We start from the raw sequence: 12,222 nt of genomic DNA, 5'->3' as shown, positions 1-12,222 counted from the left end.
TTATCCATTAACCTGTTCAACACAGGTGCTGATTATCATTCATTGAGAAAAAATCCAGAAGCAGAGCATTGTGTTCCTCCTGGAGAGGGTCATGTTGGGAGGTATGATACCACTGCTCCCTGCTTCCCCCAGCCATGCCTGCAGCAGATCCAGATTAATTCTATGGGGGTCCTGGGACACTTTGGACCATAGGTATGCAAACTCGATCCCCATTACCCCACACAGTGCATGTTTTCCAGGTAGCCAGCAGGTGCCCAGGTGTATTAATTACTCACAGATACATTTTAAACGGTCCACAGGTGGAGTTAATTTTTTCACTTGTAATTCTGTGAGGAGACCTTCAAAACATGCACCGTGTGGGGTAATGAGGACCGAGTTTGCAGACCTATGCTATAGACTATGGGGCCCCTAATAAACAGGCAGATAAATTAGATAGATTTTTGTTTCTATTAGGTATCCTCTAGAAAGGAAGAGGCAGCACTTGGCTGACCTTTAAATTAGTGTAAATCTGTATTAATAGTTACTGATGTGGGATATTCACTTAGGGTACAGATTTATACTAATGTAAAAGCCTGTGGAGTGCCGTCAATTGTCTTTCAAATCATGGGTAGATATACAGAACAAACAGCGGCACTCATGGACCTCACAAGCATCAAGAAGACCACAAGAAGCTGTTCAACAGTTTCACTTTATACAACCTATATATGAATGTTTACAACAGCTGCACACACATGTATCATTGTAGTAGCCATCCAAGTTGACTGGATATGGCATTTAAGATATTAATTCATGTCATGCGTTATTTTGTAGAATTTTAATTATTATTTATACACTGATACTTTATATTAATTGCATATGAATGACTTATACATATTGTCACTTCACACATTAGTTTTTTTGTAATAAATTAATCTCACCCTGGATGTTGCTATTTGGGGAATGAAAGTTAACAATATAATAAAAGAAATGTGAACTATATTATTAAGACTACTAAAAAAATATAATTATAATATATTACTAATAATTATAATACATTTAGTAAAATTCACATCATAATAAATATAATTCATAGAAGTATCAATATCTACCGATGATGGAGTAAAAACATAAAGCTAAAAATATAAGCTGGAAACTATCAACAATTTATTTATTCACTATGGTATCCAATTTTTCCATAAACACCTTTTACTATAGCTAAAATCGATGATTGGACACTTGAAATGTCACTCAAAGTCTGTAGCCAATGAAGGAGACTGACTGGGTATTTAGCTGTTTTAGACCCGACATTCAGGTTTCCTATGATATAATTAAGCATACCTCCCAACATGACCCTCTCCAGGAGGGACAGAATACTCTGCTCCTGTACTTCCCTCTTAATTTATGATTGCCATCACCTGTGGTGAAACACCTTTCTTATCCTTTAACCTTTTCAACACAGGTATTGGCAATCATACAGTAAGAGAAAAGTCCAGAAGCAGAGCATTGTGTCCCTCCTGGAGAGGGTCATGTTGGGAGGTATGGATTAAGTTTATGCGAAACGGTTGTTAGGGATCAGATCCCATGGCAGTGTCTCTGTTATTTTAAATTGTTTAGCCACTGTATAACATATTGATGTTTTAAACTGTAACATAGAGTAAATGTGTACTATACAGCCGCAGCTGGGAACACACCCGGCGGCTTCACACTGATAGACGCTGACAGCAGCGCTTGTGGCCTGAGACTGTGAGCAGCGGATGACGGGTGCACGCTGAAACACACCGCAGCCTTCACAAGCATTGCCTTACATGGGTTTATTGTTCGGCAGCGTGTGTGGTCTGAGACGGCGAGCAGTGGCTGGCGGGGGTACATTGAGACACACCATAGCCCTGCCCCATATGGCCTTATTGATAATAGCGTGTGTGGCCAGAGACGGTGAGTGGGGGCTGGTGGTTGTATGTTGAGACACACCGCAGCCTCCACAAGCCTTGCCCCAAACTTCTCTACCCTAACAGACGGTGTCTGTAACATGTGTGGCATGGGAGCTGGGTGCCACGGCCGGTGGATGCACACTGAGATGCGCTGCATTCTTATACATAAATAACGGGGACGGCATTAGCACTAAGAGAAAGACTGTGACTGACTGTTTATTACCATCTTCTGTGTAACAATTATAAATCACTATAAATCAGATTTATTGCCATCTCCAATAGCAACCACACCTAAGCTATAAAACATTGTGAGTCATATGTGTGAGCTTGGGGATTAAGCCATGACCTGCTGGAATTAGATGTGATATGCGGCATAAGGACATCATACTTTTAACTACCTATACTGTGTATATATTAAATATACCCCAACAACACATTGTCGCTGTATACATCTAACTGGTGGAACTACAGAGGTTAAGTGACAAGGGATACTTGGCACATCACAATACACACCATATGAATTGAGCAAACCACATGTATGGCAATATACTGCAGTTCCTAGTATACCAATAGTGACGTGATTTGTTTGTGCATATGTTATTAACACAATCAGTTGTACAGTATGAAATTACACCTATAGATAAAAATAATTCTTCTGGATTGGATGGTGTTATTAATAGAACAGTTAAGGTAAACATCATATCAAAGCCTTTAGGAAATTATCCCAGGCTGGATGGCTCTATAGGTCAACACAGTGAGACAAATCTACATCTACCCGATAAGTAGAATAACACATGCCAAAGACAGGAGACGGTATTGTCTCTGCATATAGAAGACACTCGTAGAAACAGTGGTGTGCACACTGTTGATATTGAGAGAAATTTAGAAGACAGCCGAGTCCTTGGCAATGAAATTATTTCACGATCTAACTCTGAACAGATACAATTGTTTCCATTAGGACAGTGGTGGCCAACGCGTGGCTCTTGAGCCACATGTGGCACTTTCTTTATTCAAATGTGGCTCACAACACTCAAAGTCACGTGACCACAAGAGATTTGTAAACCGCTGCACTCCAGCCAGACATGTAGCAGCACTATGTAGACTGAGAACTGAGGGAGCCAAATTCACATGGGTAAGCTGTCTGGAGTGACACAAGAGGCTGCTGGCTGGAGTGACACAGGCAGGTGCTGTCTGGAGGGACACATGGTGGAACTGAAGTGTATTATGTGAATCTGACTTTTTCAAAACATATTATGCAGATCTGGCTTATAAATTATTTGATGTAGAAGTGGCTTTTTCATTGTATTTTATGCTGGATCTAACTTTTTCAATGTATTTTATACCAGGGACGTGGCCTAGCAGGCACAAGGTTACACCCCATTTTTGCAAGTGCGTTTTCGGCTTGAAGTCGGCTCTTTGATATACCTAACACGATTTCTTGGCTCTTTGTCTCTGACTGGTTGGCCACCCCTGCATTAGGATATTAAGTAACAGAACATAGTAACAGATATGGATACATACTGAACATTTGAGAGAGTGAAAAACTGAAAATTACAGTGGCTGAATTTTTATTTCACATTTGTTTATTACACTCACACTCTTTTTCACTTGCACAATATTTTCGCAGATGTTTTAAGATATAGATAAATAAAAGTTATATTTTAATATTTGTGGTCAGACTTCATAATTGATCTCTAACTTTTAGTTAATTGTCACATAGTCCGAGTGTGCCCACTAAAGGGAATACTTCCTTTCTTTGTTCTCTATATGTTACATAGTGTCCTTGTTTGTTTTAGTGTAATGTAGATACATTTACAGCTTGTTTTCATGGTGATGGAACAACAATTCACGTCTCGCAGAGATGACGTCATTGTACATGGCCCGCTGGGTGAGAGGTCCCGTAGCGGGGATACACGTGTGGTGGTGTCTATAAAGGTATGTAACTTATTTTAATTTGTTTATAAAACCTGACGACAGTTGCAAGTCAACTGAAATGTTGCAAACAAAACCAGAGTGTGATTGTTTTATTATAAGCTATGAGTGCCGCATCCTGGAGGTGTTTTTTATATATACACTTATATATATATATATATATAGTTACATACATACGTGCATGTATATATACTGTGTGTGTATATATATATATATATATATATATATAAAACATCCATAAATGCAGCACTCCTGGGGTCTTCAAAGTACACTCGTGGGCACATATCAAGCTGGCAATGTTTCAGTGCCCTTTATTATCGTGGCACTTTTGTCAGGTAACTTGATGAAAGTGCCACACCAATAAAGGGCACTGAAACGTTGCCAGTTTGATATGTTCCCATGAGTGTACTTTGTTTAAAGACACCAGGAGTGCTGCATTTATGGATGCTCTGTGAATTTTTCATGCGGAAACCCCATGCAGTACGGGCTATTGAGGGGAGAGCCGGACACCCTGTTTGATATATATATATATATATATATATATATATATGTGACCCAGAGTCTACAGTGTAAATTTATACCAGCAGGAATTAATACAACAATACAGTCAGCCTTACTTGCTCAGGCTGCTGTGAGAGAAGCAGAGAAGAGTGAGAGCCTCTACCTCCATGCTGTCAGGGACGTCTTTCTTCTTCCCTGCACTGTGTAGAATGCATGCATAGCCAAAGACTGAGTGGCAGGCTGCTGCTTCGCACACTATTGGACAGCTGAGCTGTCACTCGGCTGCCCTGTACTAGTGTGCTTTGTGGCACTGCTGGTTAGTGGCTGCTAGTTTGCTTGCTAGTGCTGCGGGGAGCTGGGAGTGCTGCATATAGGATAGGGAAGAAAGACCCGATCTGTGGTGGATAGTGGGGGCCCTTTTAGAAAGGGGGGCTTAGGGTATGTACCCCCAGCCCCCCCCCTTAACCCGGCTCTGGCCTGCAGACAGCGCCCACCAGCAGCTGCCATGCCCCCCCAGAGGGACTCCTTCAGAGCTTCTGGATAGGTTAGTACAGGCGCTCCCACGACCTGTACCACAGAGCCATGACAACAGCTTTAATACACACCCATACAGTCATTCTCATATGCTCACAATATAGTATGGGGTACCCAGAAACCCACAGAATAGAGATGGATAGAACACACATAAAGGTTTTTTTACTATAGGTTCTCAATTAGGTGTAGCGTACCCCATCTCGCAATTGGTCATATGGTATAACTCCTATCAAGTGGTCATTATTTGGATTTCAGAAATTTAATTTCCCCAATTTTCCTTGTATGAACAACAGATGGACTCTCATCCGGCATTTGTCATAAAAAATGTAACACATTTATTTGGTCATACATAAATCCACATGGATAAATATGTACAAGAACAACAGGAAACATCAAAAAAACTAAGTGTCCAAAAGTTACCAGTGCAAAACCAGTAGGAATTTGAATAAAAACAAATATAAAAATGGTCTTTAAAGTTCCTATAAAGCTACTCACGCTCTTTGAGTATTGTCTCATTACTTCACATTCATATTTATCTAAATCCATCAGGATAATCCCCCGCATGTATCAGTGTGTTATCAATCTATAAATCTCCCCATGCCTTCATTTCCTTTGCGGTCAAATTGTAATTTGTTCTTGGTTTTGTTTGCAATTTGTTCAAATAATCCACAACTAATGTTGTAAATGTCTATATGAAGGGACCTTGGATGTATTTGGGAAACAATATGGACTTGGATTTAAATGGAGTTAGTGAGGTTCCCCTGACTCTACAATTTTGTCCTGATTTGCAAAAAACTTCTTTACAGTTAATTTCCAGATGTATCTTAAGATATCCAGATAAAGGTCAAAAGGATTTATAAAGTTTGTGTGGGCATATTGAAAATCTTATTCCAAGACAGAGATTTAACTTGCTGATAGAATATGTGAGCTTAAATTAAATATTTTAACTGTGTTTGTGGTAGTTACTCCCCTTACCTGTCTTCTAGAAGGTTTACTTTCTCCTTTAGTTTCATCTCTCTTATTTTTTCTATTCCTCTTAATTTTTCTATTCTTTCTTGGATTGAGTGCTCCACCCATTTTTACCTCTCCTCGTAAATGTTAATTTATCTGTAATTCACTGGATACTGTCTACCGTCTAAAAAAACGAGGTGTCCTTCTTAGATTTTAATTGGTTAAAATTGATTGTGTAAAGGAACCTGATCCCTGTCTGGTTAGTAATGGGCTGTTCTTCTGTTCCTAAATGTAGCATTCCTCCATTCTGGTACTCTCTCACAATAGTTACCACTGAAGTTATACTGTCTATTCATTGTTTTATAATTGTGCCTTGAATTAAGAGGTGTGGCTGGTTGGCATCCTGGACTGGTTTTATTTTGCTTCCTATTATTTTCATTCCCGTTAAAGGGAATCCTGATGTGTGTCCTTTTATGTGATATTTCTGGGTTTCTCATACCCATAATACCCTCCTCTTTGGGGTCTGGAATATTAGCCTGTTAAAATGTATACCTATTTTTTTTTTTTTATTAGTTGCCAGTAGGTCCTTTTAAGATTTGTCTCTATCTATATCATTTTCAAGTTACTTATAGTCTTCTAAGTTGGTAAAGGGAGTGATCAGTGACCTACAGATGGAGCCTCCCTCATCTTTGCCATTTCTCTGCCTAAATTGAGGTTTAGTCGCACCTAGGTAATAGCTTAGGATGTTCAGTTTAAGCACGGACAGTCACATTGAGGCATGACTACAAACTCAGCATGCAATACACATCTCCACCACTGGGTGGCTAATGTTCCACTAATCCAGTACTTTATGCTCCTGCAGCTTTGCCCTGATTTATGTAAAACTTGTGTGCACACTTCTATTGAATGTATAGGTATATTACAGAAGATACACAAATAAAAATGAATAAACTGTCAGGAAAAAATTTACATGCACCCACACTTTGGGATTCAAACCCGGGACTCTAAGCATGGGAAGTGACACACTAACCACTCGGACACATTGGTAAATGATAGATACATAAGCTCATGTGTAAATGTAAGCAGTGATCCCTTCCCACTGGTTTTGATTATGCAGTAATGGTTATGGGATTTGGACACTCACATATCCCTAAAATCAATAGACCATACCTATAACACGTTTGTATGCGTCTGTATACACTACTATTTTTATTTGTTGATTTGTCTGCGGGACTTGGATGCTCACATATACCTAACGTCAATGGACTATACTGTGGCTTTATCACGTTTGTTTGCATCTGTATATACTGTACTATTTGCGTGTGTATATACTGTACAAAATACAGTACTATATACTGTATTTGAAATAGTGTAGCATACTGTAGTGTGATGAGATGCTACAGTAAAGTAGTTCTTACGCTGTAGTTTAGTATTGTATTTTAATAGAGACCACACGCAACATCTGGTGGATGATTGCAGGTATTACACTCAAAGGTAATACCAAATGCTCTGTGTGCTTCCCTACGACTAGGCAAGCCTCCTTGCATCCAGACATGCTGCATATGCATGATCACCACTAATGCCTCAGCCAGCTAAGATAACAGAGGATCCATCTGTATATACTGAGATCACTTCATCGAGTTTAGTTAATTCACTAATTTAGTTAATTCATTGAGTTTAGTTAAGTTTGTGTGGGCATATTTCAAGTCTTTTTCCAAGACAGAGGTTTCACTTGCTGATAGAATATATGAGCTTAAATTAAATATTTTAACTGTGTTTGAAGTAGTCGCTCCCCTTACCTGTCTACTAGAAGGATTACTTTCTCCCTTAGTTTCATCTCTCTTATTTTTTTCTATTCCTTTTCATTTTATGTAGGCGGTCCCTTAATTGTGAAATACTGGATGCACTTTTGGCCCCTCAGGACAGCTATATATTCCTAAAATTGTTAATCAATATGGATAAACTTACAATGTTCATGTTATTAACAGTCCTAGTGCTACTTTTTTTAGAATTATTTACATTTATGTACAAAAAGCATATACAGGTGGAGCCGCACTCATCTAGTGTGGCTACATTGCAGACCTTCACTCCCGGCGGGACAAGGTGATCTGGTGCCTAGCCCCACTATGGGAGTGCACAGAGATGCTCCCATTAAAGTGAATGGGGCACATGCGCATCACGTACACGCGCACGGCCCAGACTCTACAATGGCCCAGGCACAGAAGGAGCCATGATTAGCATGGCTCCATATGTAATGGATGGATGGCCATTTAATTCTGGGTAGAGATTTTAATTCTGTGCTGTCCCCTTCTATCAATTGGTCCAGAAGCTCTGGTAGTTTTGGGGTTGGCGCGCAATCCTCTATTTTTCTTTTAACTGACTCACTTGCTTTTCCTTGGCGATATTAGTTTCCCACTGCTATGGAGCACTTCTATTCACACCCACGTGACCCATTTTCAAGAATTTATTTCTGGCTGGTAGCTCACTAATTTTTACATGGAATCACTGACTCTGGAATATATAATATTGTAATATTGGATCATTCACCCATCTGGTTCACGCTTCAATTGCAGTCCCTCTCACGTATTTCCTATAATTGGCACTTCCCCTCATATTTTAATGATTCTAAGGACTTTAAACAATTATTATCTTATCACTTTTCTAATTATACTACTGACAATTCTCAACACATCCAAGATATCAATATTTTTTGGGCTGCCACCAAGCCTGTTCTGAGGGGCCTGTCATTGCACACGTATTTCATAAATGGAAATTTGTGTTGGCTAATTTAATGACCCGGGCTTGGCTCTTACTGACACCTACTACATATATTAACCCCGCAGAGAATGAAAAAACTACAAACAAAGATGGTAAGGGTCTACATCATGCCCTTTGCTCTGAACAAGCCCTCCTAGATGTTTCAAAGACATACGACGGGATGTAATGCTGCCTGAGTCCAGAGGCAATGCGAAATGCTGGCTGAATTTGGATGTTTTATTAAAGTGGCAATTACTTACAAGGCAAAACAATGCATCGCAGCAAGGACAGCATAGCATAAAGGGGCATGTGTGTTTGCATGCTCTCACAATGCCATAGACTTTAATGGGAGCTGGAGTGCACATGCGCCTGCCTCCCATTCATTTCAAGGGGACCCAGGTGTGATGGCCTCAAGCAGATGAAAACAATATTGTGAGCTGTGAGGTGTTCACAATTGACTGGAAATTATTGGAAATTAGTGTAAATTAAAAACCAATACCAGTCACAGCATTTTGGCAAAACCATTACTGGATGATAAAATGTACAAAATAAAAAAAAAAAAAAATGTTCTGCTCACATCTCTAATTTTCAAGAGTTATTATCATCTTGAAAATTGGGTTTATAATAGAAATCTCAGTTACACATTGACAATTCTGAGGATTGTAAGATTTAGCACATAAGGAATACTTTATGCTTTCCTAAGTATATGGTTAAAAATTGTATGAGCATTGAGGTAGAAAATAATTTCCATTTTAAAAATTTATATCAATGTTACTTTACAACATACCCTCTCATTTCTCCAATGTATTTTCCATGGCTCAATGTATAACTGTTTATCTTCTGCAATGGATTCATCAAATTTTCCAATGTTTATATCACACGTATAGCGTGTGTATGTTTCATTACATTCTATCCTATTTAAAAGCTCAAAAGTTGAAGATAATTCTCCTTTCTCATTATAAATTATTTCATTACCATTTTCATCTTCATAATAAACCATTTTTATGAAGGTGTGAAGCTTTTAAATAAAAAAGACAGAGAGATAGAGATAGAGAGGTGTAGGGAGAGAGATAGAGAGAGAGAGAGAGAGAGAGAGAGAGAGAGAGAGAGAAAACATGAACAAATGTAATCATTTATGAGCACAAATAAATAGATATTACAGGTGAAGTGAAATAAAACATTAGATTCAATGATGGATTTATGTATATTAGCAGAGAGGTTTGTTACCAATATAAATTTTACAGATCTTCATCACTTTGGTTTTCTGACTACATCCATGGATGGGTGGTCTTCATGTGACCGCCGGTCAGCTGACCGACAGTCACATGACCTCCTCGGTGAGCCCGACGGCTCACTATCCCGATGGTCAGCATGCCGACCAACAGGGACTATTTCCACTCGTGGGTGTCCACGACACCCCTAGAGTGGGAATAGAACCTGTGGCGACCGCAGGTCGCCACCGAGCCCACAGCATGGCGAGTACAGCGAGCCCGCAAGGGGCTTGCTGCACTCGCCCTCCCCGCCGGGATCCCGGCGTCGGTATGCTGCCAGGATCCCGGCGTCGGTAAGGTGACCGGCGGTCAGGAGACCGCCGGTCACCCGTACTACACCCCCCCGTGGATTACCAGCACTTGTAGCCAGAGCACTTATAATAATGTAATGATCTCTTGTCCCACCATATTGCTTTGGCACTTATAAATAGCACTTTGTATCAATGCTCATAGTCAGGGAATTGAAAACCATCGAACAACTCACAATTTGTTTGTGCTGCATAAGCGCAGAGTTAAATGTATTAGACTAAGACTAGCACTTATAGTGAGGGCATTTTCAGAGAGCATGAGACCAATGTGTGCCTCCATCCTGGTCCCCCCCTCTCTATCCAGCAGCACTAAAGGCTCTGATTCTAATATACATGTGGTAATTTTTCCGGTGATTTCTCTACTTTGCATGTGCAAAATACTAGTGAATTAGCCACAATGCCATTTTCCCAGAGATGATTTGTGCTATTTCTGCCACTGACAGGTTAAAATTATGATTTATAGAGACAGTGTATCTGTTAAACCTACTTTTCTTTTTGTTTGAACCAATTGAATCAACCTAATATTCAGTTCTTAAGATTGGCATGGCTTGTATGGATGGCAGTATCTGCATGTGGTTAGGTCGTTGTATAAATGAATAGATTCCTTGTCACGCCTGTGGATGGTTGGGTTTGAGAATTGTCTTCTAATTTTGTAATTTTTAAATATTGAAATATATATTCTACATATTCATATGATGACAATTGGCATTAACAATTTAAATACAAACAAAGATGTGTGTACTGTACAGTAAGTTCTAAAGCTGCACTGGTATAAAGATGAGTGTAGCTTGTGTTTAATTAACTGCACACAAAAGTAGATAATTCTTACTAGAGATCTGAGAATCAGACCCATCTGAACTTTATGATCCAAGCTGAGTCTGGCTCACATTTTCCCACCTGACTTTGATCCCAAAATGAGGCAAAATATCATCCTACCACTGTTGGATTCTAGCGAGTTTTGGATTCTATGAATAATGAATTTGTGATTCCACACAAGTCAAAGGAATTGTAATTATAGTAATAAATATTAACCAGAATTTGGAAAGTATATCAGGAAAATAATCCCTGGGTATGTCAGATTGGTGGTGTCCCCTTAGTAGTGTAACTGAGAACAAATAGCAAAAAAAGAAGACTCTTGTGTGGGCGCACTCTTATTTTCTGAATAGTGACAGAGATTGAATATTTTAAAAAATAACTTTTATTATTGTCCACATAATAATAGTTCTGTATCCAACAGCTAACAAAAAAACTCGACATACATGAGTACAAGTTAATTACTAAAAGGTGTGTTCTGGTTTATCTATATAAAAACTAAATTGGAAGGAGGATGTAGACACCTAACAGAACTACAACCGTATCTTACCACACCAGTACAAGAAATGCTTGTATTAATGACACCTATATTGGTCTTACAGTTTTAAAATGATACTAGGACCTCATGCGCCAAATTCACACTGTTCTTTTGTTGCACAAATTACTGTTGATAAACTTACTCACAGTGAAGGATTGCCATATAAGTAGGAAGGAATAAATAGTGGTGATCCTGCAGTTAATGTTATGTCCGAGTGGATAATTTATGTGGTCCTACTACACTTGGTATTCCCTGGAGGTCACCCTTCCAAGTATGGACCCAGCCCAACACTGTTTAGCTTCCAAGATCAGATGAGATTGGGCACGTGCAGTGAGGTATGGTAGTAGGGAGTTGACATGCCTTTCAGACTCACTAATGAGAGTGCACCTTATTAAGATTAATAGGAGTTTTGTTCAGGAAAAGGGCCAATAAGAATGCAGTTTCAGAAGAAATACAGTTTGTGGATCTGCTGTCCATGTTAGACAGAGGGTCATAGGATTTGACCCTCTGAATCATGGATGATATAGTAATAACGATATACCAATCTTGCACTGTGTCCTTAAGTATCACTAAATAGGGAAGATACATTCAATTTGCAGAGTGTTTCATTGCTACATTTTCCTGAGTACATTTAGTTAATATATTCTCTGTAAAGAGGCCATATTCATAGAGGTATCAATACAGTCATTAATTTCAAACAGGTACAAAAA

The 12,222-nt window shown here is 39.2% G+C and overlaps 1 pseudogene; it reads right to left on the bottom strand.

Annotated features, from left to right (window-relative positions):
- Nucleotides 1-11,742: 11,742 nt before the first annotated feature.
- On the bottom strand, nucleotides 11,743-11,861 carry LOC134956467 (5S ribosomal RNA; annotated as a pseudogene).
- Between the last annotated feature and the right edge of the window lie 361 nt (nucleotides 11,862-12,222).

The sequence above is a fragment of the Pseudophryne corroboree genome, chromosome 1 (genome assembly GCF_028390025.1).
Source record: "Pseudophryne corroboree isolate aPseCor3 chromosome 1, aPseCor3.hap2, whole genome shotgun sequence".
NCBI lineage: Eukaryota > Metazoa > Chordata > Amphibia > Anura > Myobatrachidae > Pseudophryne > Pseudophryne corroboree.
Note: the sequence above shows the minus strand (reverse complement) of the source record. Positions and strands in the feature narration are given on the sequence as shown.